General features: G+C 44.4%; 1 long non-coding RNA gene across 1 annotated transcript; it reads left to right on the top strand.

Moving 5' to 3' along the window:
• The first annotated feature begins 267 nt into the window (after positions 1-267).
• On the top strand, positions 268-17,044 carry LOC140494023 (uncharacterized). Its single transcript, XR_011963835.1, has 3 exons — positions 268-630; positions 7,647-7,775; positions 16,887-17,044. It is a non-coding gene; the product is annotated as an uncharacterized lncRNA (long non-coding RNA).
• Positions 17,045-17,261: the final 217 nt, after the last annotated feature.

The following is a 17,261-nucleotide window of genomic DNA, read 5'->3' as shown; positions in this document are numbered from 1 at the left end:
AACATCAGCAATTATTTAATACTCACTTATGGGTTTTAAATCTAATCTTTTTTGAAACATTTCATTCACATCCCAACATTTGCAATGGTGGGATTTAAACCTGTGTCCAGAGAACATTTGCTGAGTTTCTGGATTAATTGTCTCACAATAATGCCATTAGGCCGTCATTCCGCCTGCTCACAGGTTGCGCATTCCACTGCAATATGAATCAAAACCCTTTATTCCTGCACAATTGTTTGATCCTGCACTCTGGCGATATGACTCAGTATCTCTCCATGTGGTATCCCTCACTGTGTGGGTCTAATTGCTGCTTCTGTCAGCGCCTCTCACTTTTGCAGCTACTCCAGATCCTGAGCCAACAGAATTCTCCACTCCAGAGAGATGAGGCAGTACAGGCCAGGATTGGAGACTGGGATTTTCCAGATCTCTGTGGGGCTCAATGCCATTCTACATGTGTAACCCTCACAGCATCAGTCTAATTTCCTATTCTGCCTATTTCTCTGTCTTCTACAGGTACTCAGGGAGTTCATGACTCAATAGACTTGCCAACTGCTGGTTGGGAAGATGGTTGGTTTGCCAGAGAGATAAAGGTCAGGGAGGTTGGTACCCTTCAATAAATCCTGCCGCCAGGTAAGATCTTTCCAGGGCACAGAGCAGAGAGCAAGGAGAGGGCTCCAAACATCAGCTAATAAGACATGACATAAATATAGTACTGGAGGGTGAGTACAGTCCAGACCCACACCAGGCTCAGTCACCACCTTTACTTTAAGTTTGGTTTTGTACTGAGACAGCATCAAGAGTTCCTAATTTTCAATCCAGGCATGTGCTGTCTTGGTGAGCATCAGGACAACAGAGGGGAAAGCAGGCCTCCCACGAGATGGTGTTAATGCTTCTTGGGATCTTCCTGTTCCTTATTCCCTCTCCAACACTGTTCCTATGGATTGCCTTGTGGACCAGTGTCTTCAATCATTCTAACTCCTATAACAGTTCCTGTCTCTGTCATCTCCTCCCCCTCACCAATTATTTCACATATTTGAAACCTCCAGTCCAGATGACCATCCGTATCGCTGTAACTTGCTTCAGTCTCTACAACATGCCTTGTCTCGATAGTCTTCTCCTCCTCCGATAACTGGAGACATCGGGTCTGTTTCTGTGCGGCATGGCTCTTCGGCTGAGGTTTCCAAAATGGAATGTGTCACATTTGCCAGTGTTTGGTCCATGTCCCTTGAAATCTTCTCCTCTCCATGTACCTGCCCAAGTATCTTTTCCATGTTTTAATTGTACTTGTTTTTACCATTTCCTCTGGCAGCTCATTCCATCTATGCACCATCCTCTGTGGATAATGTTGCCCCTCAGCTCCCTCTTTAAATACTTGCTCTGTCACCTCACGTTTATGCCTCTAGCTTTGGACTCACCTACCCTTGGCAATTCACCTTACTTAGGCCCTACATGGTTTCATAAACCTTTATAAAGTCACCCCATGGCCTCCTCTGCTGAGGAGAAATATTGACGACAATGTTACAAATAACTCCAACTCATGTACTCAATGCTCTGACCAATGAAGACAAGTGTGCCAAATGCTGCTTTCCCCACCACTCTGTCCACCTGTGATGGCACTTCCAACTAACCATGTTACTGCACCCCTTGGTCTCTCCCTGTTTGACAACACTGTCCAGGGCCCGACCATTAACTGTATTAGTCCTCCCTGGTTTGTCTTAATTAAATCCAGCACCTGAATTAAATTCCATCTTTCATTCCTTGGCCCACGAGCCCAGTTGATTAACATCCCCTTCGATAACTATATTCCCTGCCCACTCTTTCACTAATCTTGGTATCAGCAAACATACTAACAGAGACTGCTATATTTTCACTCAGATTGTTTATGTAAATGGTGCACCAATCCTGAAAGCAGACTGCTGGTTAGAGGCCTCCAGTTTGAACAACAACCCTCTCCCACCACCCTCTGTCTCCCACTGTCATCCCATTGTGTATCCAGTTGGCGAGCTCTCCCTGATCCCTTGTGATCTACCCTTACTTACCAATATATCATGCAACACCTTGACGTCTGTTACTCTGCCTTCGTCTTCTTGGTCACATCTTGAACAAACTCCAATCAAGTTTGTGAGACATGTTTTCTCACGCACAAAGCCATGCTGGCTGGCTGTAATCAGTCCTTATCTTTCCCATTGCAAGTAAGTCATACCTCTCAGAATGACCTTCAACAACTGACCCACCCTGATGTCTGGCTCACCAGTCTGTACACCCCTGGCTTTATCTTGCATCCTTCCTTAATTAATAACACAATATTATAATCACAGTCAGACAGTCATACCGCACTGTTGGTTAGTGCTAACCATACTCTAAAACTGATCTCCTGCCTGACCATCTGCCTGTTCCTGGATCATAGCCCTTCAAACCTTTCCTATTCCTGGAGTAATCCAAATGTCTTTTAAACATTGTAATTGTTCCCATGTTCACCCCTTCCTTGGGAAGTTCATTCCACACACAACCCACCCTCTGTGTAACAAAGTGCCTCTCGTATCATTTTTTTATGTCTCTCTTCTAAACTTAAAAATGTAGTGCCTTGTCTTGAAACTCCCCTGTCTATGGGAAAAGACAACTCCCATTAACTCTATCTATCCCCCTCATGACTTTATAAACTTCTATGAGGTCATCTGTCAACATTCAGGTTTCAGTGAAAAAAATGTGTTGCTGGAAAAGCGCTGTAGGTCAGGCAGCATCCAAGGAACAGGAGAATCGACGTTTCGGGCATTAGCTCTTCTTCAGGCTGATGCCCGAAACATCGATTCTCCTGTTCCTTGGGTGCTGCCTGACCTGCTGCGCTTTTCCAGCAACACATTTTCAGCTCTGATCTCCAGCATCTGCAGTCCTCACTTTCTCCTCAATGAAAAAATACCAATCTCTCCAGGTTTCTTTATAACTGTAACCTTCCATACCCATCCACGTCCCAGCAAATCTCCTCTGAACCCTCTCCCGCTTAATAATATCCTTCCGATAGCCTGGGCGACCAGAACTGGACACAGTATTCCAGAAGAGGTCTCAGCAATGGCCTGTATAATCTCAATGTGACTTCCCAACTCCTATATCCAAAGGACTGAGCAATGAAAGGAAGTATGGCAAGCACCTTTTTTTTGACCATCCTGTCTCTCCATGTTGCAAGCTTCAAAGTTCTACAACACACTACCGAGGGTCCAATCATTAATTGTATAAGTCCTGCCTGTGTTTGTTGTACCAAATGCCTTACCTCACATTTATTCAGATTGAACTCCATCTACTATTTTTCAGCCATTCACACATTTCATCAGGATCCCTTTGTAATCTTAGAAAACCTTCTTCACTGTTTACAATGCCACCCTCCAGTCTAACAGCCTATCACACATAGCTCTCTATGGTACAAACATCTCTGCTAGGGCCCCTACAATTTCTGCACCAGCTTCCCACAATGTCCTAATATACATTTGATCAGGTCCTGGGGATTTATCTACCTTTGTGTATTAAAACCTCCAGCACCTCCTTTTCTATAATGTGGAAACATTTAGGACATTGAGTCACAGAGATGTACAGAACAGAAGTAGATCCTTCAAACCAACTCCTGTATGACGTTTCTAGTCACATTTGCCACAATTTTGCCAATATCCCTCTGAACCCTTCCTATTCATATACCCATCCATATGCCTTTTAAATGTATTTCTATCAGCCTCCACTATTTCCTCTGGCAGCTTATTCCATACACTCTGCAGGAACCAGTTGTCCTTTAGGTCCCTTTGAAAATTTCCCCTCGAACTTTAAAGTAAAGGCCTATCAGTTTGTAATCCCCCCAACCTGGGGAAAAGACTTTATCTATTCACCCTATCGATGACCATCATGATTTTAAACACCTTTATCAGGTAACTCCTCAGCCTCCCATGTTCAAGTGAATTCAGCCCCAGCTTATTCAGCTTTTCCGTGCAGCGCAAACCCTACAACCCTGGCAAATCCTTGGTCATCTGAACCCTTTCATGTTCCACAACATCCACAGCATTGAGACCAGAATTGCACACAGTATTCCAATAGTAGTCAGGACAAACACTGTTTAGTTCCCTGAGCGCCCCAGACTTTATCCACAGTAAGTTCCAAAGTGAAATATTTGTTTTGGATCTTGTAGTTTCACACATCGTTGCCTTCATTGATCATTAAGGAGACGGGGTTTGTCCCGAGCTCTTCTTTTGCTCTTAATACACTTGTAGAGTCTCTTTGGATTCTCCTTAACTTTCTCTGCCAAAGCGATCTCGTGTCCCCTTTTTACATTCCTGATTTCCATCCTAAATGTATTTCTACAGCCCTGATGCTCCTGAAGGGATTCCCTTGAGTCAGCCAATTATATCTGACATGTGCCCCCTTTCTTCTTGACTGGAGCCTCGAATCTCAGCCAGTGTTTCCTAATTCAGTCAGCATTGAGTTGCACACTAACAGGAACAGGCTGGCGCTGAACACTCCTTTTATCTCGGTTTTAAAATATTCCTACTTGCCAGACTTCCCTTTACCTGCAAATAACCTCCCCAAATCTACTTTAAAAATTCATGACTATCTTGCTCCATTGTATAACTTGAACTTGTGGACCAGGCCTGTCCTTTTCCATCGCTATTTTCAAACTAATACAATTCTGGTGACTTTCCAAAGTGCGTCCCCGCTAACAGCTCAGTCCCGTTTCCAACCTTGTTTCCCAAGTGGAGGTCAGGTTTAGCCCCATTTTCCAGTTGGGTCATTTACATAATGACTGGGAGTTTCTGGAACACTTATCAAATTCCTTCCATCCAACTGCTTAACACAGTAGCAATCCCAGTCGAGGTTTAAGGTTAAAATCCCCTACCATTACGACGCTATCATTCTAACAGATATCTGAGGTCTCCTGACATATTTGCTCCTTCATCTCCCATTGCCTATCGCTGTAGTACAATCGTAGCAAACTGATGACCAATTTTTATTTCTCGGTTCTACTAATATCATTTAACTGGGCGATCCTGAATGAATATTCTCTCTCGGTACTGCTGTGATGTTTTCCCCCAGTCAAAACCACCAGCTCTCCTCCTGTTTTGCCTCCTGTTTTGCCTCCTGTTCTATCCTTCCTGTTGCCTCTGTCCTGTGGAACATTGAGCTGCCAGTCCTGTCCCTCCCTTATCTGTGTTTCTGTAATATCTATGGTATCCCAGTCCCATGTTCCCTTCCATGCTCTGGGTTCATCTGCCTTATCTGTGCGGCCCCTTGCATTGAAATAAATGCAGTTTAATTAATCAATTTTCCCTCATTGCCTGCTATGTTCTTGCCTGCCTTGTCTATTTAAATTGCTCTCTTGAACATCTATACCAGCCTCAAACTTCTTTCTGGCCTTACGACTGTTTGCAGTCCCACATCCCTGCCAGATGATTTTAAATCCTCTCGAGCAGCTCCGGGAACTCTCCCCACCAGGATATGTGTCCTCCTCCTGTTCCCAGTTCAGGTATCTTCCCCACCCTGTCTACCTGTGCTGACACCTTCAGACATCCAGGGACTTGCCCACCAAGGTCCCTGTATTCCTCAGTACTCCAGGAGGACCTACTATTCATGATGGATATCATTTGCTGATTAGACTTCCCACAGTGCATTACCTCACAGTGATCAGAAGTAAACTCCATCTGCCATTACTCTGCTCAGTTTATCATCTGATCAATATCAGACTGCAGCCTGAGACCATGCTCCTCACTGTGGACAACACCCTCCCCTTTCATGTCATCTGCAAACCTACCAATGATACCTTCTGCTTTCACATCTGAGATATTAATGTACATAATAACCAGCAATGGTTCCTGTACAGAACCCTGTGGTACACCCGCTGGGCAAAGTTTTCCAGTCGTGAAAAACCTGCTCCACCAATTATGGATCCAATTTTCCAACTTGCCTTGGATTCCATGGGCTCTTTCCTTTTGGACCGGCCTTCCATGTGAGACTTTGTCAAAGACATTAATAAACACCATGTTCCCACACCATCTGCACTGGCCTCATCAATATCAGAGGACAGTCCTCTACCAAATCCATACAGACAATCCCTAATGTATTCCTGTCCTTTTGAATGTTGATTCATCGTGTCCCTCACAATTGTTTTCCAATATTTTCCCTCCCCCTGCTGTCAGACTATCTTCTCTGTAATTACCTGGCCTATCACTGCTGCTCTTGAACAAAGGAACCATATTTGCCATCCTCCAGTCATTCAGCACTTCACCTGTGGCCAGCAAAGTTTTAAATATATCCGCCAGGGCCCCAGCAATCTCCTCCCTTACCTCCTATAGCAGCCTGGGATATATTTTATTGTAAGTGGGAATTTCTCCACCTTTTTGCCTATGAATACATTTAACGCCTCCTTCTCATTGATCATAAGATGTTCCAGAGCCTCACCATCCCAACTGAAATCCCTACAATGCCTTTCTCCTGAGTGAATACAGATGGGAAGTATTCATTGTAGACCTCACCTGCTTCCTCTGGCTCCATGCACAGATTGTCCCTTTGGATTCTAACAGGCCCCACTGCTTAGTTGGGGATCCTCTTCCTCTAACTGTACTTATTAAATATCTCGTGGCTTATCCTGAACATTATCTGCTAAGGATATTTTGTGACCATTGTTTGCCCGTTTATTTTTAAGAAACCCCACCTCCACCCCCCGCGCTTTCTATCTAACACCTTTGTTACCCATTATTGTTAGTGTTGTCCATTTTGCCTGAGTTTCCACAAGGTTGTAAACCATTGAATATTTATGTTCCACATTTTGTTTACCCTGTAACCACATCTCTCTGGGATCGAAATCTCTTTCAGCTGTGTCACAAATCCAGCTAACCTATTGAAGAGACTTTGTCTATGCGGAAAACAAGTTTCTGTACTCTTTTCCACAATGTCCTATCACAATCCAATTCGTTAATGTAGAGTTTTAGTTAAACTCTGGCCCAGCCTGTTCCTTTCTGCTTGTCTTTAGCCACATTCCCATGCTGTTCTGATGCATCACCTTTTTCTATTTGGATTTGGAAAACACTTTGCTGTGGGTATGTCATGCAGACCATGTGAGGGTGGGCAGATGTCATTCTCGAAAGGACAAGTGTTTGGGTTTTTTGTACATCAGCAATGGTTTCATACATATTTATGGCTGGTTAATTATAATATTTGAATTTATTGATTTCAAATTCCACCACTTCAGATGGTGGGTTTCAAACCTGTCTCCCCTGAACATTAGCTGAGGTTTTGGATACATGCTCTAGCAATAATACCACGAGGCCATCACTTCACCTGCTCGCACGTTGCTCATGCCAGAGCACTGATACCAGTGCATCATGAAGCTAAACATCTTCTTCTGTCACAATTGTTTGACCCTGACAACTTCCTGAACTCTGGTGATATCACTCAGTCTCTCTCCATGTGGTATCCCTCACTGTGTGGGTCTAATTGCTGCCTCTGTCAGTGTCTCTCACTCTTGCAGCTACTCCAGATCCTGAGCTAACAGAATTCTCCAATCCAGAGAGATGCAACAGCACAGGGACTCTGTGGGACTCAATGCCATTCTACATGTGTAACCTTCACTACATCAGTGTAATTTTCCATTCTGTCTATTTGTCTGTCTCCTGTAGGTACTCAGGGAGATTCAATAGACTTCTCAGCTGCTGGGTGTTCCATCCATCACCCCATTGAAGATGGTTGGTCAGCCAGAGAGACAAAGTGCAGGGAGATCTAGAGCCTTCAATAAATCCTGCAGTGAGGTAAGATCACTCGCAATGCACAGAGCAGACAGCAATGTGAGGGATCCAAACATCAGCTAACAGGACATGACATAGGTACAGTACTGGAGGGGGAGCACAGTACAGACACAACTCTGGCTCAATCACCACGTCTACTTTAACTTACATTGTACTGAGACAACGTAGAGAGTTCACAGTTATCAATCCAGGCCTGTGCTCTCTTAGTGAGCATCAGTACAACAAAGGGGAAAGCAGGCCTCCCACGAGAGGGTGGGAATGCTGCCTGAGATCTTTCTGTTCTGTGTACCTTCTCCAACACTGTACCTAAGGTATGTCTTGTGGATCAGTGTCTGCAATAATTTTTAACTCCTATAACAGTTCCTATCTCCGTAACCTCCTTCTTTACATCTAGGCCCTCCGCATATTTGAAATGTACCGCATTGCAGACTACCATCCCTATCACTATACCTTGCTTCAGTGTGTATAACATGCCTTATCTCCGGATTCTCCTCCTCTTTAACTGGGTACAGGGTCATGCTGCATGAAAACAGAACCTTCAGTCCAGGTCATCAATGCTGACTATTTCCCCCAAACCTGAACGAGTCGCATTTGCCTGTGTTTGGCCCATATCCCTTCAAACCTTCCCTTCTCCATGTGCCTGCCTAAATTTCTTTTCCAAGTTGTAATTGTTCTTGTTTCTCCCATGTGCCCCTGGCAGTTCATTCCATCTATGCACCATCCTCTGTGGATGTTGCCCCTCAGCTCCCTCTTTAAATCTTTGTTCTCTCGCCTCACGTTTATACCCTCTAGTTTTGGACTGACTTACCCGTGGCTATTCACCATTCTTACTCTCCATATGGTTTTATAAACCTTTATAAGGTCACCCCTTATAAGCCACCTCCCTCCAAGGGAAATATTGAAGACAATGTTACAAATATCTCCAACTCATGTATCAAAGCGTTGGCCAATGACAGCAAGTGTGCCAAGTACCGCTTTCCCCACCCTGTCCAACTGTGATGCTACTTCCAAAGAACAATGTAACTGCACCTCTTGGTCTCTCTCTGTTCGACAACACTACCCAGGGCTGTACCATTACCTGTGTTCGTCCAAAACTCAATACTTGAATTAAAATCCATCTTTCATTCCTTGGTCCACTGGCGCAGTTGGTCGAGATCCCCTTTGATAACCGTACTGACTGCCCACTACACCATTCATTTGATCATCCACAAAATTACTAACAATGACTCCAATATTCTCAACCAAATTGTTTATGTAGATGATGCACATCAGTGGTCCCATCCCTGATCCTTGTAGCACACCGCTGGTCACAGGCCTCCAGTCTGAACAACAACCCTCTCCCACCAACCCCTGTCTCCTACTGTCAAGCCGATTTTGTGTCCAGTTGACTAGCTCTTCCTGATCACATGTGATCTAATCTTACGAACCAGTATATCATGCTAAATGCAAGGTTTATGAAGGTTTGTTGCTCAGATTGAGGTTTAGGATGTAGGTTTGCTCTCTGAGCTGTAGGTTTGATATCCAGACGTTGCGTTGCCTGGGCACGGTAAAATCATCAGTGGCAACCTCCAAGTGAAGCGAAGCTGTTGTCTCCTGCTTTCTATTTATATCTTTATCCTGGATGGGGTTCCTGGGGTTCACCACAAACCCATCCAGGAGAAAGATATAAATAGAAAGCAGGAGACAACAGCTTCACTTCACTTGGAGGTCGCCACTGATGATGTTACCCAGCCAGGTAACAAAACATCTGGATATCAAACCTACAGCTCAGCGAGCAAACCTACACCCTAAATCATGCTAAATCTCGTCAAAGGCCCTGCTGACGTTGGTGTAGACAATGTCTGGTCACCAATTCAACACAAGCCATCAAGTTAGTGAGACTTGACTTTGTATGCTGACTATCTTTCATCAATCCTTGTCTTTACAAACGAATGTAACTCCAGTCTGGCAGAATCACTTTCACAACTAACCCACCACTGACGTTGGACTAATTGGTTTTCAGTTCCCTGGCTTTCTCTTGCAGCCTTTCTTAAATAATCGATCAAAACCATAGTGTTGTCAGTGCTGTACAGCATGGAAACTGACCCTTCAGTTGATACCAACCATAATCTCAAACTAAACTCGTCCCAGCTGCCTGTTGCTGGCCTGTATCCCTCCAACCCTTTCGTATTCATGTACTTAACTAAACGTTGTACTTGTACCGACATCCACCTCAGGAAGTTCATTCCACACCCAAACCACTCTCTGTGTAACTATTTGCCCCTTATATCCTTTTTTTTGAACATATCTCTCCTCTAACCTGAAAAATGTGGCCCCTCCACTTGTGACTCCGTCACCCAAAGGAAAGGGCAGCTACCACTGACTCTATGTATATCCCAATTTTTTCTTAAACTTCTATAAGGTCACCTCTCAACCTCCAGGCTCCAGTCAAAAAAAAAACTCTGCATATCCAGCCATTTTTCAGAACTCAAACATTTCATACCCAGCAACGTCTTGGTAAATCTCTGATGAACACCCTTCAGGTTAATAATATCCTCCCTGTAACTGGGCGACCAGAACTGGATGTGGTATTATAGAACAGGCCTCATAAATGTCTGTACAATCTCAAGATGACGTCCCAAATCCTATATTCAATGGACTGAGTAATAGTCAGGCATGCAAAGCACTGTCTTATCCATCCTGTGATGCAAGCTTCAAGAATTATGTACCTGAACCCGGAGGTCCCTTTGCTCTAAAACACTAACCAAGGCCTGAACATTAATTGTATAAGCTCTACCCTTGTTTGTTTTACCAAATGCATTACCTCGCATTTATTCAGATTGAATTCCATCTGCGGTTTTTCAGCCAATTCACCCATTTCATCAAGATCCCTTTGGAATCTTAGAAATTCACTATGCCACCCTCCAGCCTTCCAGCCGATCACACATGGCTGTCAATGGTACAAATACCCTTGCTAGGAGCTCCACAATTTCTTCCCTAGCATCCCACAATGTCCTGTGATACACTTAATCAGGTCCTGGGGCCTTCCATTCCTTTGTGTTTTAAAACCTCCAGCACCACCTCTTCTATAACATGCACTCTTTTCAAATCACAGAGGTGTACAGCATGGAACCAGAGCCTTCAGTCCAACTCATCCATGCTGACTAGAAGATGTAAATAAATTCATCCCGTTTATCAGCATTTGGCCCATGTACCGCTAAACTCTGACTGTCCATATATCCATCCAGATACCTTTTAAATGTTATAATTGTATCCGTCTCCATTACATTCTCTCTTAGCTTATTCCATTCACACAGCACCATGTGCATGAAAAAGTTGTCCCTTCAGTCCCTTTTTTAAACCTTTCCCCTTCAACCTTAAACCTATGCTCTCTAGGTTTGGACTCTCGAACCCCGGGAAAAGACCTTGACTGTTTACCCAATCCATGCCCCTCATGTTTATATAAACCTCTGTCAGGTCACCCCTCAGTCTCTGATGCTCCAGGGAAAATAACCCCAGCTTATTCAGCAGAAATCCTTGCAACATCTTGTTAATCTTTTCTGAACACTTTCAAGCTTCACAACATCCTTCCTGTAGCAGGGAGGTTGGAATTGCAGAGAACTCCAATTCTGGTCTAACGTATTACTCTTGTTCTCTGTGTTCCCCAGTCTTTGTCCACAGTAAGTTCTGGAGGGAAAACAAATGTTTAGGGTCTTAGCCATACTTGCTAATGAAAGCCAACACACCATATGCATTCTTAACACCCTCTCAACTTGGGTGGTAACTTCAGGGACACAGGATCACTCTGTTCGTGCACACTGCTAAGGTTCCTGCCTTTAACCATGTAAACGTTTTCTGCAGATTCTTCCAATCTGAAACCATCCCTATCTTTGTAACTTCCTACAATCTATATAACACTCATAAACTGTGAAACCTCCTCAAGTCCCTATATTCCTAATGCCTGCAAAATCCTCCAATCCCGATATCCCTCCCTAACTCTGTAAATGCCACCATCCTCCAGTGCCTTTCTGGGGAACAGTGCAAAGGAAGGAAGATTTGTAGAGACCGGGCCATGTTACGGAGGTAGGAAGGGCTGCAGAACCTGGAGGATGGTACTAATGTAGGAAGGAACGTGGATCCTGCAGGAGGTTAGACAGTGTGGGATTCATAGAGCCTGCATGATGGGACCAAGAATGGGTTGTGGACCCTGAAGGATGTTAAGATTTGAATCACAGATCATCTTCGATTGGACCATTCAGCCGATCTTAGAGTCAAAGAGATGTACAGCATGGAAGCAGACCCTTCAGTCTAACCTGTCTATGTCGAACATATATCCCAACCCAATCCAGTCCCACCTACCAGCATCTGGCCCATATTCATACAAACTCTTCCTATTCATATACCCATCTGGATATCTTTGTATCAGCCTCCACCACTTACTCTGGCAGCTCATTCCATACACGTACTACCCTCTGCGTGGAAAAAAAGCCCCTTAAGTCTCTTTTATATCTCTCTCCTCTAACCGTAAACCTGTGTCCTCCAGTTCTGGACTCCCATTCCCGAGGGTGAAGACTTTGTCGCTTTAGCCTCTCCATGCCCCTACTTTATAAAGCTCTATATGGTTTTATACAACTCTATATGGTCGCCCCTAATGATTTTATAAACCTCTAAATGATCACCCCTCAGCCTTCGATGCTCCAGGGAAAACAGCCACAGCCTATTCAATCTCTCTATAGCACAAACCCTCCAATCCTGGCAACATCCTTGTAAATCTTTTCTGAACCATTTCAAGTTTCACAACATCTTTCTCAAAGAAAGGAGACCAGAATTGCACACAGTATTCCAAAAGTGACCTAAGCAATGTCCTGTACAGCCACAACATGATCTCACAACGCCTGTACTCAATACTCTGACCAATAAAAGAAAGCATACCAAATGCCTTCTTCACTATCCTACCTACCTGCAACTCTGCTTTCAAGAGTTATGAACCTGCACTCCAATATCTCTATGTTCAGCAACACTCCGTCAAAACTTACCATTAAGTGTATAAGTCCAGCAAAGATTTGCTTTCGCAAAATACAGCACCTCGCATTTATCTGAATTAATATCCATCTGCCACTTCTCAGCGCATTGGCCCATCTGATCAAGATTCCATTGTAATTGGAAGTAACCTCTTTTGCTGGCCACTACACCTCCAATTTTGTTGTCATCTGCAAACTTACTAACTATGCCTCTTATGCTCACATCCAGATCATTTATGGAAACAATGCAAAATATTGGACCCAGCACCGATCCTTGTGGCACTTCACTGGTCACAGACCTCCAGTTTGCAAACCAACCCTCCACCACCACTCTTTGTCTTCTACCTGTGATCCAGTTCTTTACCAAATGGCTAGTTCTCCCTGTATTCCGTGAGATCTAACCTTGCTAACCAGTCTCCAATGGGGAACCTTGTTGAACGCCTTACTGAAGTCCATATAGATCACATCCACTGCTCTGCCCTCATCAATCTTCTCTGTTACTTCTTCTAAAAACTCAATCAAGTTTGTGAGACATCATTTCCCACTCAAAAAGAAATATTGACTATCCCTAATCAGTCCTTGCCTTTCCAAATACATGTTCATCCTGCCCCTCACGATTCCCTCCAACAACGTACACACCGATGTCAGGCTCACCAGTCTATAGTTCCATGGCTTTTCCTTACTGCCTTTGTTAAATAGTAGCAACACGATAGCCAACCTCCAGTCTTCTGGCTCTGATGTCCTGTTTCTAGAGATCTTAACGGAATGGTGAGCACAGCTTACGATTGCCAGGCTGGGAGATGTGAATTCAGGTGTGAATCTATTTGCCCGTTCTCTCTGTGTGCCTGACACTGACCTGGTGATGCTCTGGTAAAAAGCATCATGCATCTGGTAACAAACAGATCGACAGGACTGACCAGAGGTCACCGCATCAAAACCTTCATTTAGAATGTTCTTTATTTTAATATTTTTAAATGGCAGTTTTATGAGATGCAGGAATGGAGGAGTTGTCATTTTTAAAAGAATGAAACTTTTGTCATTGACCCTGATACATGCAACGGGGATTCATGGATTCTGTTGTTCTCTGCAGACTGTCACTCAGTTTTGAAGTAGCATTTAGACAGAAACATGAACAAACAGAGAAGAGAGGGATATCTCCCATGTGCAGGCAGATGGGATTAGTTTAGAATAGCATCATGGTCAGCACAGCCATGGTGGGCCGAAGGGCCTTTTCCTGTGCTGTACTATTCTAGTTTCTAACTTCACGGCATCCACCCTGTCAAAGCCCCTCACAATCCAGGATGTTTCATTCAATTTCTCTCCCGTTCTTCAAAACCCCATTAGGTTCAAGGTCAATCTACTCCACCTCTTCTCATTGGAAAATCCTGCCATCTCCAGGATCAGCCGAGTGAACCTTCCCTGGCCTGCCTCCAACACAAGAATGTCTTTCCTTAGGGCACGCATACTGTTCAATATAATCTAGGTGTGGTCTGACTTGTACCTTGCATCGTTTTAGCAAGACCTCCCTATTTTTAGACTCCATTCCCTTTGCCTTCTCTATGACCTGCTGATCCTGGAAGCTACCTGTTTCAGATTGATGCACATGGATTCCCAAAATCCTTTGTGCAGTGAGTCTGAACCAAACGGTGTTAGCCTGACAGTAAGTCGGTAACGTGCTGGAATGTGCTATAAAGAATATGACAATAAATGATAACTGGATGTTTAGAAACAATGGGAGATGTATGATTTTATAAAAGGAGAATATTTTTAAATCTGTTGGATTCTATATTTTGGTGTGACTATAAATGCAGAATAGATAAGGTTGGGGGAGGCTAGTTGTGGTAGAGGGATATTTGAAATTTCAGAAGTATTTTGACAAGTTTCAACAAGGGCTAAAACTTAGCTCGGGAGAGAATAGGGACCCTGAAAGATCAATGAGGCTGTCTGTGTGGAATCACCGCTGATGGGGGAGATACTGAACACATATTTTGCGTTAGGATTTACTGTGGTGAAAGACATGGAAGCTCGGTAAGTTAGGAAAATACATAGTGATGTCTTGAAAAGAGTGCACATTGGAGAACAGGAGGTGCTGGATGTCTTAAAATGCAATAAGTTCGATAAAACCTTGGGACATGGTCAGATATATCCCAGCGCCTTGTGAGAAGCGAGGGAGGAAATTACAGGGCACCTTCCAGAGATATTTGTATCATCAACAGCTACTACGGACCAGTGAGACTGATGGCAGGGTGGTAAGTTGTTGGAGGAGATTCTGAGAGAAACGATCATCGTGCATTTGGAAAGATAAGGACAGATTAATGACCATCAGCATGGCTTTGTGCACGGGAAATCATGCCTCAAACCTGAGTGTGGAGGTAGACAAGTGAGAGGTCAAAGCAGAGCAGTACACGATGTCCACATGAAATTTATCAAGGCCTTTGACAAGGTTCTGCATGACAGACTGGTTAGTAAGTTTAGGTCAGACAGAACCAGGGAGCGCTCACCAACTGGATACAAAACAGGATTGATGGTAGGAGACAGAGCATGTTCATAAAGGGTGACTGCTCAAACTGCAGGCCTGTGACCAACGATGTGCCATGGGGTTCGGTGCTGGGTCACTGTTGTGCATCATTTACGTAAACAGTTTGGATGATAATACAGTCGCCATGGTTCTCAAGTTTGTGAGTGAGACTGAAATTGGTGATAATGTGGACAGTAAAGAGGGTTATCGAAGAGTACAATGGGATCAACAGTACTGCTGGACCAGTGAGGTTAGGAATAACAGGTGGAGAAATGCAAGATGTTGTATTGTGGTAAAGCAGACCAGGCTGGACTTGTACAATTAATGTTCGGGCCCAGGGTACTGTTGTCAGTGACCCAGTGATGCAGGTACACAGTTTTTTGAAAGTAGCGTCATGGGTAAACAGGCTGGTGAAGCAGGTGTTTGGGAGGGTTACCCTTCATTGAGCAGAGCATTGAGAGTAGGAGTTGGGATATCATGGTGTATCTGTACAGGACATTAGTGAGGCCTCTGTATAAGCATTGTTGATTGGAAAAAAACAACTTGTTCACGTATGTCCTTTAGGGAGGGATATCTGACATTCTTACCTGGTCTGGCTCACATGTGACTCCAGTCCCACAACAATTTGGCCGACTCTGAGCTGCACCTGGGCAATTAGCAGGAGGGCAATGTATGCTGGTCCATCCGGTGACATCCTTAGGCCGTGAATGAATCAATGAAAAATACAGATGTCTATCCCTACCTTTGCAAACGGCTCTAGCTGCAGCAATCCGTACTGGCTTTGTAATGTTGTTCAGGCCTTTGCCCCTCTCTGTAACACTGTCACCAACTCCAGCACCTTCAATTCTCCCTGTTCCGCTACTCTGATTAAACACTGACAATGTTTCCTCTTCCTACTGCACTCCTCCACATTTCTAAATGTTGGTTACTTCAGAATTGATCAGTTTTTTTTTCAGCTCTTAATCAAATCGGCCAAGACCGTCTGAAGTGGGGAAGGAGCATTGGGAAGGTGTCGAGCACCTCGAGACTTTCTGTGGGGAAAACGGGAATCCAGGAGAAAACAACACAAGGAGCGCGCTGTTATATCAACGCCCCACCCACCCCCTTTCCATGTCCACCATCAGCCTCAAGTGTAACCGAGTCTGTGGAAGGTCACATCGGTCTGTACAGCCAACTCCAGACTCTCCCACCCCCACTGAGAGTGGGAGAGGGTCAGCCTCATCTGTGAGCCACTGCCAAAGAGATGATGAGATAGGAAGGTTGAATCCCCTCACAATTATCCCAGTGCCTTTGTTACAAATTCAAATAATTCCCTGTTAATACAGTGTCTAATAATGTGCTATCACTTAGTATCTCTCCATGTGGTATCCCTCGCTGTGTCAGTCTATTTACTGCCTCTGTCAGCATTTCTCCCTCTTACAGATGGTCTGAGATCCTGAGTCAACAGAATTGAACATTCCAGAGAGATGCAGCAGCACAGGCAAGGGATGGAGACTGGGATTATCGAGATCTCTGCTGGACTCAGTGCCACTCTGCATGTGTTATCCTCATTGCATCAGTCTAGTTTCCCATTCTGTCTATTTCTGTCTCATGCAGGTAATCAGGATGTTCCTAACTCCTGTCTCATCCATCACCTCATTGAAACTGGTTGGTCAGCCAGAGAGAGATGGAGAGGGAGATCTGGGGCCTTCAGTAATTCCTGCAGCTGTTAAGATCGCTCACAGTAAACAGCACAGGGTGGAGGTAGACCAGGAAGACAGGACAGAGATACAGAGCTGGGCAAGGAACAGCAACATTCTAGGTTTCATTCCCACCATCTTGTGACGGTCCTGCTTTCACCTCTTCTGTATTGGTCCTCAATGCGACAGCACAGGGGATCGCAGGCATCAATCCTGGCCCATGCTGTGTTAGTGATCTCTGTAATATTCTCCAGTCCCGATAATCCTTCCTCTGTTTGGAATCTCCTCTAGT

Source organism: Chiloscyllium punctatum, chromosome 23 (genome assembly GCF_047496795.1).
Source record: "Chiloscyllium punctatum isolate Juve2018m chromosome 23, sChiPun1.3, whole genome shotgun sequence".
Lineage (NCBI taxonomy): Eukaryota > Metazoa > Chordata > Chondrichthyes > Orectolobiformes > Hemiscylliidae > Chiloscyllium > Chiloscyllium punctatum.
The sequence above is the reverse complement of the archived record's forward strand: the minus strand, read 5'-3'. Positions and strand labels throughout refer to the sequence as shown.